Source organism: Callithrix jacchus, chromosome X (genome assembly GCF_049354715.1).
Source record: "Callithrix jacchus isolate 240 chromosome X, calJac240_pri, whole genome shotgun sequence".
Lineage (NCBI taxonomy): Eukaryota > Metazoa > Chordata > Mammalia > Primates > Cebidae > Callithrix > Callithrix jacchus.
This window is the reverse complement of record NC_133524.1, coordinates 28,190,890-28,208,523: the sequence shown is the minus strand read 5'-3', so window position 1 is coordinate 28,208,523 and position 17,634 is coordinate 28,190,890. Positions and strand designations below refer to the sequence as shown.

Below are 17,634 nucleotides of genomic sequence, written 5' to 3'. Positions count from 1 at the left end.
TTACAAAATTGACAAAAGAGCTACTTTTCAATAAAATATATTGTTTTCATTCTATGGGTATTATGTAGCTATGCAACAAATCTAATAGATCTTATATACTTCCAGATGAAATTTCCACAATATATTGCTGGTAAAAAGTAAAGCAAATTATAATTTCGCATGTGTGCACATGTATATACATGTATTATGTAAATGCAAATTTATGTGAATATCTGTTCTTAAACACACTTTGCTGATATGGTTACTTCTGAGAGGATATATTCATGTGCATTTTTTGAAAATTTTACACTGAGCATAAGACAAGTGTATAAATAGCAAAAGGAAATTAAAGAAGTAGTCACATAGTGGCGTATCACTAGTGATTGTTTTTAAACAACAGTAGTTGTTTAATTTTTTTCTTTCAAGGTAGTATTGATACAGTTAAGAAATCATGCTAAATGATAGAACTAGAAAACAGTGGAAAATAATAAGAAAAAATATATAAACAAGTTTTGTAGAGAAAATAATTATGACTTACTTTAAAGAAGCTAATCTCTAATTAGTCAGTGAGATCATTAGACTAAGGACTATAGGAAAAATTACACAAAGAATGCCCTTTTAATTGTTTCGTTTGGATTACATGTCAAGTGTGTTTAAAGTTCGATTTATATTTTGGAGTCTCTGTGTCAGAAAAAAATTAGCAATATTCAGGGTTATAATGACTGCTGAATATATAGAAAAAGGCTTAAAAAATATAACCTTGTCTCGTGGGTTTTTGTATCATTTCTTAGGAGGTGTATGAACAGTTTATTAAGAATTGCTGTTCTTAGAAAAAAAGTGTTTAAATGTATGTTATCTATTGATCTTGAAATATTAGTTTTAGTACATTGCTTATAGATTTCTTTTAGATACTTTGGAAGCATAATTATGCAGTCTGTAGATACACATGGGGTAGATTTCATGGTTTTCAATTATTTATGTTTTTTTCTTCTTTTTTTGCATTTTTTCCCTGACCAAACTTTCCCTAAAATGCTGAATAGAACTGCTGATTATAAACATCCTTGTTTCTTTCTTCACCTGAAGTTCTTCTGTTTTTCACCACTGATTATATATGCTGCAATTTTTAACATTTTTTTAAAACTGATAAGTGGTAAATTATATGAAATAGCTTTTCTGTAATTGCTGTCATAGTGGCATAATTCCATTTCTTTGTCAAGATTATTTGATTTGAAAACAAAGCAACAAGAATCCATTCTTGTGTTAAAGCCAGTTTGTTCGTGGTTAATTACAATTGAAGTATCTTTAGATTCTGTTTGTCAAACATAAAATGTTACTTTTATTTCGTTTTTAAAGTTGTCATTAGGCATACAAATCTTTGGTTTTTCTTTTGTATAATATTCTTGTTAGTTTATCAAGTTTATAGAGGTCTTATAAAGCATTTTGGGCAGAGCTTTTACTGTTTTTCTCCTGTGTAAAGTGGTTGTTCAATATTTGTGTTCTTTAGTACTCAATTATATGAGAAAGCTCAGGAATTTAGGCACCAACAAAGAATTTATTTGTTGGAAAGTTTCTCTTATAGAGGTACAGTTTTTGATTAGATATAGAATCATTGAGATTTCCTGGCTTAACTATTTTGCTATATTTTTGTTTCTATCATTTCTTGAATTTCAAGTTTATTGGCATAAATTTGCTTATAAGATAATGTATATATCTCCAGTATCCTAGTGATGGTTCCCTCTACATTTCTGCTGTTGATAATATACATATTTTTTTTATTATTCCTTTGATCAGTCTTGCCAGGGATTTATTACATTTATTTCCTTTCAAACAACAACACAATTCTTCATTTGCTATTTAATTTTCTTTTTTAGAGTTCATTAACTGACGTCAGTTTTAATTTTTATGTTTAAAATTTTGATTTTATTTTCTGATGTATTTTCTAATTTCATGCAGTGTATTTTCAAATCTTAAATTTTTAGGATTTTATCTTTGTCATTAATGCTCTAAATTTTCCTTTAGTCACATATTTTGGTACATAGTACACAGTTTTTAACAGCTTAAAGTATAATTGATTTCAAATAAGCTACACAATATATATATTTGTGTGTGTGTGTGTGTGTGTGTGTGAGAGAGAGAGAGAGAGAGAGAATGAGAGAAAACATCTCCACACTTAAGATTATGAACATAATCTTTTTTTTTTTTTTTTGCCAACCTGCCATCCTTTATTTGTCCTAAATAAGGACCCCTGCACTCTTAAACTGAGGCAAGAGCTCTTGGATTTTGTACCGAGGTGCTTTGATGGCTTGGACAATCCTCAATGGGGGCAGGTATTTCTGGGGCGCCTTAAAAATGGGATAACAAAGTTTAGTCGTCTTGTTGATGCTGCACAAATTCAGGACCACAGACCTAGGGTCCTATATCCCTTTATTCTTGGGCTGGATTGGGGTGAACGGTGGACTTTGGCAATGCTTCACTAGCAGCTGCAACAGATCCTTCCGAAAGACATTCCAGCTATTCTCCTGGAGGAACTTCTGGCACATATCTTCATCACTGGGGTATGCAATATTGAGCTTTAACAACTTGTTTATCATCTCGTCGTCATTGTCAATCAGTTTATAAAAGTTTTCCTTCCTTATCCATATCATCTCATTTCCCAGGCTCAACAGGATGAAGGGTCCTGTGTCGTGTTCACCCTCTGGAAGGAAGATCTGGTGAAGGCCCTTTTCCTGCAGGCTTGTTTCTCCTCCATCCCTCACAGACTTCAGTGGCCACAGATTTCCTTGTGCACTTTGGATTTCCTCCCCCTAATTTTCCCTGAGCTCTCCCTGCTTTCCCATACCGTGGACATTCTTTATTGATATTAACTTTAACTTTTATTTTAGATACAGGAGGTACATGTTCAGGTTTGTTGCATGGGAATATTGTGTGATGCTGAGGACATCACACAATCTCATTACGTACAGGTCTCATCATGTAGGTAGTGATCATAGTACTGGATAGGTATTTTTTAAACTCACCCCCTCCTTCTCCCTCCACCTGATAGCAGTCTTCAGTGTCTGTTGTTCCCATATTGATGTCCATGTATGCTCAACTACACACACAGAAGCACACACATACACACACATATATTAAATTGTGCAGTTTATCTGAAATCAATTATACCTCAATTAAGCTGTTAAAAACTGTGTGCTATGTACCAAAATATGTATCTAAAGGAAAATTTCTAGCGTTAATGCTGAAGATAAAATCCTGAAAATGAAAGATTAGAGAATACACTTTTTTGAAATTACAAAATAAATTCAAAGTTAAAATCAAAATCAAGTGTTTAACTCCCACTTACATATGAGAACATACGGTATTTGATTTTCTGTTCCTGTTAATTCACTTAGGATTTTGGCCTCCAATTCCATTCATGTTGGTGCAAATAAGATTATTTCATTATGTTTTATGTCTGCATAGTATTTTATGGTGTACATCAACCACATTTTCTTTATCTAGTCTACAATTGATGGGTACCTAGGTGGATTTCATGTCTTTGCTATTGTGAATAGTGCAGCGATGAACATGTGAATGCATGTCCTTTTTGGTAGAATGATTTATTTTCCTTTGAGTATATACCCGGTAATAGGAATACTGGGTTGGATACTAGCTTGTTTTCAGTTCTTTGAGAAATCTCCAGACTGCTTTCCACAATGGCTGGACTAATCTACATTTTCACCAACAGTGTACAAGTGTTTTCTTTTCTCTACAGCCTGGCCAGCATCTGTTGTTTTTTTGACTTTTTAATAACAGACATTCTGACTTGGGTGTTACATTATCTCATTGTGGTTTTTATTTGCAGTTCTCTGATAATTAGTGATGCTGAGCAATTTTTCATATGTTTGTTAGCTGTGTATATGTCTTCTTTTGAGAAGTATTTCTTCATGTCTTTTGTCCATTTTTTAATGTGGTTATTTGTGTTTTGCTTGTTGATTTGTTTAAATTCCTTATAGATTCCAGTTATTAGGCCTTGGTTGGATGCATAGTTTATGAATATCTTCTCCCATTCTGTAGGTTGCCTGCTCTGTTGGTAGTTTCTTTTGCTGTGCAGAAGCTCTTTGGTTTAATTAGGTTTCACTTGTCTATTTTCGCCTTTGCTGCAATTGCTTTTGGGGACTTAGCCAAAAATTCTTCGCCAAGGCTGATGTCGAGAAGAGTATTTCCTTGGATGTCTTCCAGGATTTTTATAGTTTGAGGTCTTACATTTAAATCTTTAATTCATTCTGAATTAAATTTTGTATGTAATGAAAGGTAGGAGTCCAGCTTCCATCTTCTGCATATTGCTAGCTAGTTATTCCAGCACCATTTATTGAATGTCCATTGCTTCATCCCTTGTTTTTGTTGGTCTTGTCAAAGATCAGATGGTTGTAGGTGTGTGGCTTATATTTCTGAGTTTTCTATTCCATTCCATTGGTCTATGTGTCTGTTTTTGTACCAGTACCAAGCTGTTTTGGTTACCTTAGCTTTATAGTATAGTACAGAACCAAAAAGAATCCGAATAGTCAAAGCAATTGTAACCAAAAGGAAAAAAGCTGGAAGCATACATACCCAACTTAAAACTATACTATGGAAATTCTTGTATGAGTCTTTTTGTGAATGTATAATTTTATTTTTCTTGGATAAGGTTCAAGGAATGGAATGGCTGGATCATGTGAGAAGTGTACTTTAAAGTTGTTCTAGAGTAAGTCAGTATGTTTTGCAATATAATTATACCATTTTACATCCTACCAATATTATGAGAGTCACAGTTGCTTTACATACTTGCCAGGACTTGTTTTAGTCAATATATTTAATCGTAACTCTTATAATAGGTGTTCAGTGGTATCTCACTGTTGTTCTAAATTGTATGGTATATGCAAGTCATCACTCTTTCCTTACAAGTTATTCCCAGTAAGTGGAGAAAATGGATTACAAGCCTGATGTTAATCTTTTGTTTCCCATTTATGCTTTTGCCTATATGGTTATTTTTAAATGTATGCTGGATTTTCTGTCTGAAATACCATAGAAATAATTGGAAGTTTTGAAAAATTTTTTTCTTTTTAGTGAGCTTTTGCTTCTAAGAGGCAGTTAGCATATGGGCAGCTGTCATAGCAATCAGGGATATTCCTTTTGAAGCTACATCTCAGGTTTTGTGAGATGTTTTCTGTTTCTGGCTCCTATCAACATTTAGTACATAGACTCTCAGGGATGCCACATGAAACCCTGGGTTGTCTCCTTTTTCTTTCTCCTTGGTGCACTTTCAGCTTTGATATGTGTTCCCTGAGTTTTTGAGACTACTAAAATCGCTTCTCAGCTGCATAGTTTCTAAACTACAGCTTTGCAGTTATATCTTGGCTTCTCAATCACCTCCTTTGAGTTAGCATATATTTCTGGGGAAAAGAGGTTCCAAATTTGGGTCTCAACCATTGGGCTTGTCTTTTAAGATCTTGTCTCATCAAGTGGTTGCCTCCTTGGGTTAGTAGTGCCTTTGAATAATGTCTTTAATATCTTTCAGCTTTCCTAGTTTTTCTCAGCAGAATGGTTTGTCTGATAGAGCTTCTCAGTCATTCCTGAAAATAGCTCCATGTATTCTCCTTTTTGAAATAAGTTTGTTTTTCCTCTTATGCCTAATTAACCCAATCTTTATATCAATAATATTAAAAATTTTCTTAAAAGGCATATACTTTTCTGAAAAGTATATCTTTTCTCTTTTTTTTTTTTTTTTTTTGAGGCAGAGTCTCGCTGTGTTGCTCAGACTGGAGTGCAGTGGCAAAATCTTGGCTCATTGCAACCTCCCTCTCCTGGGTTCGAGCGATTCTCCTGTCTTTATTTGCTTTATGTTAGATTATTTTTTCATTGATTGCCTAAGTGTTTCCTCAGTTCCCAACATGTGCCAGATATGAATTGCATGGTAGAGGTACATTACTGAGGCACAGACCAGTGGAAAACAAACAAGCAAATATATAATATATTATAGAATATAAATTTTGTGGTAATTTTAAAAGTTACGTTGGTAACCAAAATATTACCTGGTACTTTTTTTTTGTTATGTTTACTGGTTGCTCTAGGGATTGACATATGAACCCTTTACTTATCTTGGTCTACTTACAGTAAAGAAAGTACTAATTTACGTAAATGAAACCTCACAGCAGAAAAACTCCTTTTATCTCTGCCTTTTATTTGTGGCTTGTCACATTTTATTTAAACATGTTATTGAAAACTTGATAATTATTCATTTTTTTCCTTTCATTTTATTGAATGAGGCAATTGCATATTCAGTGAAATGCACAGATTTTAAGCTAACATATTTTTTAATTTTAAAACATGGTTTCCTTTTATTTTTAAAACATATTTTTTATAGCTATTTTGGAGCCTGTCTGCTAGTCAAACATTTTAATCTCTACACAGGCAGTCTCTGTTGTTTGTCTTGTGTTCTATATATTTGTCACACTTTCCTCTTTTTTTTGATGTCTCATAGTTTTGGAATTTTTATTTTGTTGTTGTTAAGTATTGGACATATTAGGTAATATAATATATTAAATCTTGAGATTTATTCCTCATCTGGTTTATTGTTGTTGTTTTACTGTTTATTTTTTGTCAAGACTGGACTCATTTTGTGAAGTCTATTTTCACTGGAATGTGCAGCTTCTGATACCCTTGTTTAGATTTTTCCTCAAGTTTTCATCTTTTAGCCTTGGCATCCTCCCTTGGCATCCTCCTCTGTCAGTATCATTAATGAAAGGTTGTACTTAAGCCTCTGAACAAAAAGATGTTCCTCCCTTACCTTTGGATCTGTTTCTGGCTTAGAAACTGTTTTTATGATTTTAGGTTCAAAATTGTTATCTTGTTTCTCAGCATTGGACAGATGCTGTATCATTTTTCCAGTTCGGATTCTGTTGAGAAGGCAGCCATCATTTAAACCACTGTGCATGGATTCATATTCCACATTTTTTGAAGTTAAGCTTTTGGTTGACATACATTCGTTCATTTCATTAATATTATTTAATATTTCATATAGATGTCAAATGTATAGTTTACTAAGAAAATATTTCAAAAATTTCAATTAAATTATTCCATTTAGGCAAATAAAAAGAATTTAGTTAGCTGACACTAGCAATAAAGAAAAGCAAAATAAAAAATATGTAGCTGGTATGAAAAACAATGAAAGCCAAAAAGCCAAAAATTTATTTCATATTTAAAACATAATGATATCTGCATGTATTTTCCAAAAATTAAAAAATAAGCACATTCTCAAATAAGATGGTTTATTATTTTTGCTAATCTGATATTACTTGTGATTTAAATGAGAAATGTAATGAGAAACACCAACCTCTTGATGAAGAATGATTAAGTGATAATTGTATTGCCTATTTCAAAATATTTTTTGTCTGGAGCTATTATGTAACATATAATAATATCATGTTTTGACAAAACATGCTCTATATGAGAAGTGATTTATATAAATACAGTAAATATCAGAATTTATCAGTAACAAGCAATATATAGAACATAAAAGATTTAAGTGGAGATGCATGACACTTCCACAGGCTTAATATATGATAATTTTGCATTTAGTATAATTGTAATGGTATTTTAACAAATGAACTTTGCATTGCACCTACATATATATACAGAGTGTAAATTAGCAATTATTTTATTAAATGTGTTTAATACTTAGCGCAAGTTAAATACATAGCAAGTCACTATATTGTATATTAATATGAGGTTATTAGAGGGGTATAAAATTGAACTGGCAGGATATAAACCTTTGATTTCCTGATAAATTTGCTGTAAAATTTATAAGGGTCTCCTAGAACATTTGGAGGAATGCTTTTCTAGTCTGTGGAAGAGTTCGTGCAAGATTAGTGTTATTTCTCATTTTATGGAAATGATCAGGAATTCAGATACTAGGATGTGGAATTAGTTGTTAGGAAGGATTTTTATTATAGATACAATTTATTTAATAATCAGGACAATTGAGAATTTCTAGGCTTTAAAAATTTTTTATCATTTCATAAAATTTAAAATTTATAGCATAAATTTCTTTACAGTATTATATATTTGCCTACAGGATCTGTAGTGATGTTTCTGTCTAGATTTCTGATATTGTAACATGTGTCTTTTATTTTTCTTGATAAATTTTGCAAGAGATTTGTCAATTTTTTATTCTATTTAAGATAAAATCTTTGGGATTTGTCTATGCTTTCTTTAAAATTATTAAAATTTTATTAATAGATCTTAATTTTATTGGTTCATGTCTTCAATTATTTTTAGTAATTAATAATTCTGTTTTTTAAATTTCTTGTGGTAGACTGTGAGATCTTAAATTTTCAGCATTTCTGTTTGTAAAATTAATGCTGTAAATTTTCCTTTAAACAGATATTTTAGTGCCTCTCATGCATGCTTTATTGAGGTATAATTGACTTAAACTCTGCAACTTTAAAATAAACAGTATATATTTTAGGATATATATATATTTGTAAAACAGCTACTATCATTAAGATAATGTAAATATGCATTCCACCCACCTTTTCAAGTTTCCTTGTGCACATGCGTATCGCCTGTCTACTGATCCTGCCTCGGCATTCCTCCCTTTCCCATGCTGTGCACATTCTTGTACAAGTCTTTTCATGAACATACACTTTCCTTTTTTTGGATAAACTTCAAGGAATGGATGACTTGATTACAAGAATAGTGTATTTCTGAGCTATTTTATAATATGACAAATTAGTTTGCAACATTGTACCATTTTATACATTACTAGCACTATGAATATTGCAATTGATTTACATCCTTTATAGCATTTGTTAAGGTCAGAATGTTTAACTGTAGCCCTCCTAGTGGGTATGCAGTAGTAATCTCATTGTCACATTATAATGCATGGATATAACCAAGTCATAGTTCCTTTTGTCCCAAGCATCCACAGTAAATGGAAAAATACAGATGAAAGGTCAGATGCTAATCCTTTTTATTCCTTCTTTTGCATATATACTTATTTTTTACTGTATGTTAAATTTTCTGTATGAAATACTATATAGTTTGATATTTGGTATCAAATCTAATTACTCTTTTCCTAGCCCAATGTCCTGAATGTGTTTATTCTACTTCTTTCCTGAAGGTTTTCAAATAGTTTTTATAAAAATAATTATGGCTATGATATATTTTGAGTTGCTTTTTATATGAGGTGTGAAGTTTAGATAGAGGTTTAATTTTTGTCCTGTGGCTGATTGCTGTAGCACAATTTTTGAAAATATAAGATTATTTCTCAATTGAATTGCTTTTGGAGCTTTATCTAAAATCAGTTGACCATACTGTATGGGACTATTTCTGGATTCTTTTTCTTTCATTCATCTGTGTGTCCATTTCACTATGAATACCATACTATCTCGATTGCTATAGGTATATAATACATCTTGACAGTGAGTGAAGTGAGTCCTCCAACATATTTTACTGTTTTAAAATTTTGTTGGTTGTTCTAGTTTAGTTCCCTGTCAATATCAATTTTAGAATAATCTTCTCAATAATTACAATAAATATTATTGAAATTTACTTACTTAGGAATTGTGTTAAACCTGTAGTTTACTTTTGTGAGAATTTAAATTTACTCTGTTGAACATTCCAATTCACATGCATAGTATGTCTATTTGTTTAGATATTCTCTGATGTCACTCATCAATGTTGTGTAATTTTTAGCGTACAAGGCCTATACATGTTTTGCTATATTTACTTCTAAGTATTTCATTTATGAAGCAATTGTAAATTCTATTTTTTTATTTCAGTATCCACACATCTATTATTAGTATAAATAAATATAATTGATTTTATGTTTATTTTGTATCCAAAATGCTTGCTGATGTCAGTTTTTTTTTTTTTTTAAAGACAGGTCTTGCTCTGTTGCTGAAGGCTGGAGAGCAGTGGTACAACCATAGCTCATTGTAATCTCCAATTTCTGGGCTCAAGCAATCCTCCCTTCTTAACCTCCCAAGTAGCTGGGACTACAGGCTCCTGACACTGTGCTTGGCTAATTTTTAAATTTGTTTTTTGTGGAGACAGGGTCTTGCTCTGTTGCCCAGGCTAGTCTTGAACTTCTGGCCTCAAGTGGTCCTTCTGCCTTGGCTTTCCTAAGCTTTGGGATTACAGGCATGACTTGCCACATCCATCCAATTACTTCTTATTTCTAAGGTTGTTTTTTTTTTCCAATAGATTCTTTGGGATCATCTATGTAGACATTATGTCATCTGCAAAAAGAGGTAGTTTTCTTTCTTCCTTTTAGGTTTATATGCCTCCTATTGCTTTATTTCCTTGGATCACCAGCAAGCACTATTTTGAATAAAAGTGGTGAAAGTAAACTACTTGCCTTATTCCTGAACTTAATAGGAAAGCATTCGATTTTCACCATTATGTATAATGTATGCTGTACGTTTTTGGCAGATGCTCTTTATCAAATTTGGGAAGTTCTCTACTTTTCTCTTTCTGAAAGTTGTTATAAAAAAATGGGTATTGAATTCGGTTAATTGATTTTGCTTCATCAATTGCTGTGTTCATGTCATTTTCATTCTTTAGCATGCTAATATGGTAGATTTCATTGATCGATTTTTAAAATTATTATTGTATGTTTTAACCTGTATGACTTGATATTTTGATATCCACAGTGAAAGGATTGCTACAAACAAATTTATATATCCATCACCTTCCATGGTTATCTTTTTTTGTATGTGTACACCTTATATCCCTCAAGTTAAACCAACTTGTAAACCTTTTATATATCACTGAGTTTTATTTGCTGGTATAATGTTAAAATTTTGTGTCTGTAGGTGTATGTTTTTTGTTGTGGTATTTCTTTGTCTAATTTTGAAATAATGTTAATACTAGCTTCATAAATGAATTGAAAAGTTTTCCTCTTTAATATGCTATTTTTCTGTTTCTGTTTTCTATTTTACATGTTGATATGTTGTATTTTCTTTTTCCTTAATTTCAATGATTTAAAAAAAAATCTTGGCAGTATCTATTTGACCTATGGATTATTTCCAAGTACATTGTTTTATTTGCAATTTTTTATTGATTTTGCTGTTAATGCTTTTGTTACTGATTTCCATTTGATTCCTTTGTGGTCAGAGAACACACTCTTAGGATTTTAGATCTTTTAAATTTGTCGAGGTTTATTTTATTTACCAGAATATGCTCTAATTTGATGTATACTCCATGTATACAGGAAGATAATTTGTACGCTACTATGGTTGGATGCAGTATTCTGTAATTGACAGTTAGATCCTGTTGGTTGATGGTGTTATTTTCTTTAAAATCCTTGTTGACTCTGTGTAGTTCTATCAATTGTTAAGAGAGGGAGGTTGAAGTCTCCAGCTACTGTTGATTAATCTATTTCTCCTTTCAATTGCATCAGCTTTGTTTTCATTTTTTGTAGCTCTGTTGGGTGCAAACATCTTTAAGATTACTATATATTCTTTTGGATTGACCATTTGTTATATAATGTCCATCTTTGTTTCTTGTAGTTTTCTTTGCTGTGAATTTTGCTTTATCTGATGTTTATATTGTGATTCCTGATTTCTTTTGATTATTTTTGGGATATTTTTCCCCCATCCTTTGATTTTTTTACATTTTTAAAATTTTCATTGATGTATAATGGATGCACATATTTTGGGGGTATATGTGATAATTTAATACATGATATAATTTGCAAAGATGAAATCAGTGCATCTGGGATATCCATCACCTTAAATATTTGTCTTTTCCTTATGTTTCATCCTTTACTTTTAATCTGCCTATATCATTATATTTAACATGAAATTATTGTAGACAGAAATATAATTAAGTCACTTTTTTGTTAATTCACTCAGCCAATATCAGTATTTTAGTTGGTATATATAGGGTATTTTCATTTAATATTATCTATGTGTTAGCACGTAAGTGTACCATTAATTTTTTTTTCTGTTTGTTCTCTCTGATTTTGTTTCTCAGTATTCTCTTGTCTGTCTGCCTATGAGTGTTTGAATTTTTTTAATTCAACTTTTATTTATCTGTAGTGTATTTGAATGTACATTTCTGCATTACTCCTTTACAGATTACTTTGAACAACAGATAGATGATAGATGGTTAGATAGATATCATAATCTGCTGTCATCGTTTTACCACGTTTAGTAATGTGTAAGAAACCTTATCTCCTGTTATATCTTTATTCCCCTCAATTCATTTGTCTTAAATATTTACTCTACACACTTGAGATCCATATCAGAAAATGTTATAAATTTTACTTAAAGTGAAAGACTTAATTTAGAAAGCTCAAGAGGAGAAAGTTAGTTTGTTGTATTCACCTGTGTTTTGATAACCTTGGCCTTTCTTATTTGATATTCCGTGATTACTTCTTTTATCATTCTTTTCTGTCTAGATAATTTACTTTTAGCCATTCTTTTAGGGTAGTTGTGCTGGCAATAAATTTTCTTAGTGTTTCTTCATCTGAGAATGTCTTACTTTACATTTGATTTCTGAGAATATTTCCACTGGATATAGGATTCTGGGTTGACCATTCTTTTCTTTCAGCATTTTAAAAATGCAGTCTTGATTCTGGCTTCCCTAGGAGAAACATGATAAATTTAGCCTAATTTGAATGTTTTTATACTTTCTCTATAGGCAAGGTATAATTCCTCTCTTGTTGCTTTCAGTGAGTTTGTTTTGTCTTTAGTTTCCGGAAGTCTGACTATGATGTGTCTTGGGATGAATTTCTTCAGGTTTATCCTAATTAATTTTCACTAAGCTCCTGAATCTGTAGATTTCATTTGACAAACTGGGAAGTTTTAGGCATCTTCTCCTAAAGTATTCTCAGCCCTATACTCTATTCACTCCTTATGGGATTTCAGTCACAGGAATGTTAGAACCTTTCTTATTGTCCTACAAGTCCCTGAGATTTTGTTCCTTTTTTTCTCCCTTCTATTCCCTCTCTGTTGTTCTGATTGGGTAATTTCTTTTTTTCTGCCTTCAATATCAGTAATTAGCTCCTCTGTACCACACAAGCAGGGGAAAGGTGAAGGCACTACCTCTATTGCCAGGTGATTGTGAAAGAGTGCTCCATCTTTTGCCTGCATTGACTCCTGAATGGGGGATGTTCCTGGTTACTCCTGGGTGAGATTGGGAGTTCTGTCCCTGTCTAGGCTTCCACTCATTCCTCCCTGGTGGAGAAAGTAAGAGTGTCAGGTTATAGCTCCTCACGTGAACTTCACTGATAATGTATAGAGTGACTTTTTTAAAAATAAGTTTTCACCATGAGCTGTTATCTCCACTTAGCCTCCTTTGATAGCACTCCAGCAGGGAGGGGAGCAGTATCTCATTAATTCTCAGGGAGAGGTAGTCCAGATTTCCCACACGCTCTCTTTTCACAGCAGTGGTGTGATTAAGGGCATGCTCTTTACCACCCAGCAAGTATGAAAGTACCAGCTTCCTACTGGGCTTTGTTGGATCATATGTGATAGCAATTTGGGTTAACTAGTAACATAATGGTGTAGGTGCATTTTGATGGCATGATTGAAGATGGGATCTTTGGTTTTCTGTGATGTTTGGCTGAAGTAGAACATTATTAAAAATGTCTTTAGTATCTTGCAGATTTCCTAGTTTTTCTCAGCAGGATGGTTGGGCTGAAAGAGGCTGTTGCCTCTTAAGTGGAAGAGTTCACTTTTACAAATACTTGTTATTGGAATACTTGTGAGTCTATAAATTTTTATTTTATAGAAAATGTATTCAATCTATATGTCCATAAGATAAACAATTTCTGTTAAGGCAAATGATCTTCCCAAGGAGTGCATCTGTTTTTTTTTAATCATTGTACTTAATTTATATCAAGTTAAATATCTGTACATTTGATACATTTATAATTGATCTCAGTTATCATTTAAATAAATAATAGAAAATCATATTATATATTTATTCACATATTTTCCTTTTCAGGATTTTTCACTCCTTCCTAAAGTTAATAGTTTCTGTAAGGTGTTATCTTCCCGTACCCTAAATGGCTTCCTTTAGCACTATTTGTTTTATAGTTTTCCCAGTGGCAAATTGTCTCAGGTTTGAATATCTTATTTCACTTTCAGTTTGGAAGCATAATTTTTCTACATATAGAATTCTGTTTTGACAGTTTTCTTTTTTTCTTTCAGCATTGGAAAGATAGTGCTCCATTTCTCTAGTTCTTCACTATAAACCGTTGATTTTTCTTTCTTTTAATATCTTCTTTGTGATATTATTTTGGTGCACAGCTTATAGCAGTCTTAAAATAATTGAGAAGTGTTTCTTTTGTCTGGAAAAGATTGTGCAAGGTTGGCATTCTTATAATGGTGAAGAGTGTAGGTCATTAAGCAGTAGCATGTAGAATCATTGGTAGGAAGGATGTAATTACAGGTATAATTTGTTAAATAGATACAGAATTATTGAGATTTCCTAAATTTTTTTGTTCTTGTTAAGCTTATTATTTTTCTATTGAATTTATTGATTTCATGTAACTTTAAATTTATCAACATAACTTTGTTTAAAATATTATATCTCAAGGATCTGTAGTGATAATCCTCTTTACATTCTTGGTAATGATAATATCTGGCTTTTAAGAAAATAATTGTTGTCAAGGGTTTATAATTTGTGCTCTATTAAAAAAACCCAGCAACATCAAAAAGATAATGTAATTAAAATTATTTATTTATTGATCTTAATTTTAGTTTTTTTATTTTTGGGCTTAAAATTAGTCTTTTTCCAATTTCTGGAGGATTAATCTATCTTGAATATGTCATATAAACATTAAATTTCTTAGTATTCTATCTTCAGACTTTCTCCTTTGAGTTTAATGGTCTGAAATTTCTTGGAGACATTTGGTGCATATGGCGCATTTGGAATAGATTTATTGAAATATAATTGAGTTAAACTTTACAATGTTAAAGTTAATATAAATGTTTTAAGATGTGTATACTTAAGAAACCAATACTACAATCAAGATAATGTAAATATCCATTCATCCTTCACCAAAGTTTCTTATGAACCTTGTATTTTTTCCCTTTGATCTTGCCCAGGCTCTCCACCCTTTCTCATGTCATGGACATTCTTCTAGGAGTCTTTATATGGACAAATAATGTCATTTTTTCTTGGAAAAATTTCAGGGAACAAAATGACTGGATTACATGATATTTCTGCCTTTCAGTTATTTTAGAATATGTCAATGTGTTCTGCAGTGATTATACTGTAGGAGAGTTACATTTGCTTTATAACCTTGCCAGAACTTTTTATGGTCTGTACTTTTTGCTGTTGTTCATATAATAGGCATTTAGTGGTATCTTATTGTTATTCCAAATTGCATGGGTGTAAAATCAGGGCCTAGTTCTTTTTGTCTGAGGCATCCTCAGTAAATGGAGAAAATGGATCCCAAGCCTGATACTAAGTATTTTTCTTCCAATTTGCTTTCTGCTTTTGTGGCTACTTTTGATTGCAGCCTGGCTTTTCTGTATGAAGTCATATAAAGGTAATTGAAATTTCTGAGGTATTATATCTTTCTCTAATGAGCATTTGCTTTTGCATTTGAGAGGCATTTAGGGTTGAGACAGTTCATCTCATCACAATCAGTGATTGAGTTCTTTGGAAACTGGTCTCAGGTTCTGTGTGGAGTTTTCTATTTTAGGTTTATATCAATATCAAGATGTAATTTCTTAGGTATGCCAAATGAACCTCTGGTTTGTTTTCCCTGGCTTATTTCCTTTGTGCACTCTTAGGTCTGATCTGTATACTCCCAGTTGGATGAAACTGCTGAACGGCCTTCACAGCTGCTTAGCTGCTCAGCTACAACATTCTGCTTTGCATCTTGGATCCTCAATCACATCCTTAAAATCAGCAAAAGCCTTCAAGCGAGAAGCAGTAGGAAATTTGAATGGTTCTCATTACACAAGCTTGTCTCCTGAGAGTCTGTCTGCTTTCTTCCTTTGGTTTATGGTGCCTTCTAATAATATCTTTAATATCTTCCAGATTTCCTAGTTTTTCTCAGTAGGGTGGTTGGGCTGAAATAGGCTTGTGCTTCTTCAGTAGAAGTGTTTATCTTTACAAATACTAGTTATCAAAATACTTCTGACTGTGTAGATTTTTGTTTTATAGAAAATTTATTCAATCTATATGTGCTTAAGGTAAACAATTTCTGTTAAGGCAAATGATCTTCCCAAGGAGTGCATCTTTTTTATCATTATACTTAATTTATTTCAAGTTAAATATCCATAAGTTTAATATACTTTTCTTCAGCATCTAACATGTTCCAAGTATGAGCCATATGGTGACAGTACTTTTATTGAGATATAGCCTATTTGGAAACAAAAACAGTAAATAATGAGTATGTTATAAAATGTAAGTTTGGGAGAATTCATGATACTGCCATAATAACCAGATTACTACCTATACTGTGTTGAATTGTTGCTTTGGGGATTGGCATATGAATCTTTATCCTATCGTATTCTACTTGGAACTATGTTAGTACCACTCCACATAAATGTTAACTTCACAACACTCTATTTCCTTTTCATCCTCTTTCCTTTGTGGTCTTGTTTTCACATATTTCACCTATACAATATTATCAGTTTTGTTTTATACATTGAGTTATTTTTCAAAATCAGTAGAAAAATTGACTTATATTTATCTACGTAATTTTCTTTTCTAGTGTGCTTGGTGCCTCTCTGTAGTTTTTAAGTTCCATGAAAGGTTATTTCCCTTCAGTCTGAAGACATTGCTGTAGTATTCCTTGCATTACAGGTTATCCAGAACAGATCGTCTCAGGGTTGATTGTGTGGATGTGTCTTATTTCATGTTGAGTTTGGAAGGATAATTTTTCTAGACATGGTATTCTGAACTGAAAATTTTATTTTCTTTCAGTCTTGAAAGATGCTGCCCCATTTTCTCCATGTCTCCATGGATGCTCTTGAGAAGACAGCCATTGTTTAAATCATTATTCCCAGGTAGACAGTTAATCTTTATTTCTCTGGTACTTGTAACTTATTTATTATTTGGCCCTTAGCTGCTTAAATATTATATACCCATGTGCATATCTGTTTTTATTTAACCAGATTTGGTTCCACTAATCTTACCTTTGTAATTTGACATATTTCTGAAAATTTGAGAATTTGGGGACACCTTTCTACAAATCATGTATCTTTCTGATCCATTTCTCTTTCTCTTTATCAATATAAACATATTGGTCTAAGACTAAAATATGTTTGATGATTGAACATTGTCTCAAAGGTAACTATGGGTTGCAGTACTCTGGCTAGACCAGAACCCCAGAGTCTTTGAACACTGTGAGACCTCTGGTATTATTGTTCTTCATTAAACTTCACATTCACTTTCTGCTGGGCCTTGATGAGTCTTGTGTACATATACAGCCTAGCCCTTTAACAAGGGCCTATTTTGAACTGCCATACTGACTTCTGTCCTTGTTCTGTACATAGCTCCCCCATTTTCACTGCCCTATCGTGTAAATCACAGCTGCATTAGCGGCCCCCAAATTACTATCTGTCTCATCAGCTCAGTAATACCTCCATGCTCTGCCTGGTCTCAAGCTCCCTGCCACAGGAGAATTTTCCCCACCCATCGGGCCTGAGAAGACACGAGGTTATAACC

At 32.3% G+C, this 17,634-nt stretch overlaps 1 long non-coding RNA gene across 1 annotated transcript in view; it reads left to right on the top strand.

Annotated features, from left to right (window-relative positions):
* Window positions 1–17,233, top strand: part of LOC144581075 (uncharacterized) — a 65,166-nt gene extending 47,933 nt beyond the window's left edge. Inside the window, exon 3 of the long non-coding RNA XR_013531601.1 lies at window positions 16,891–17,233. This is a non-coding gene — a long non-coding RNA (uncharacterized LOC144581075). The remainder of the gene's footprint in view (window positions 1–16,890) is intronic.
* Window positions 17,234–17,634: the final 401 nt, after the last annotated feature.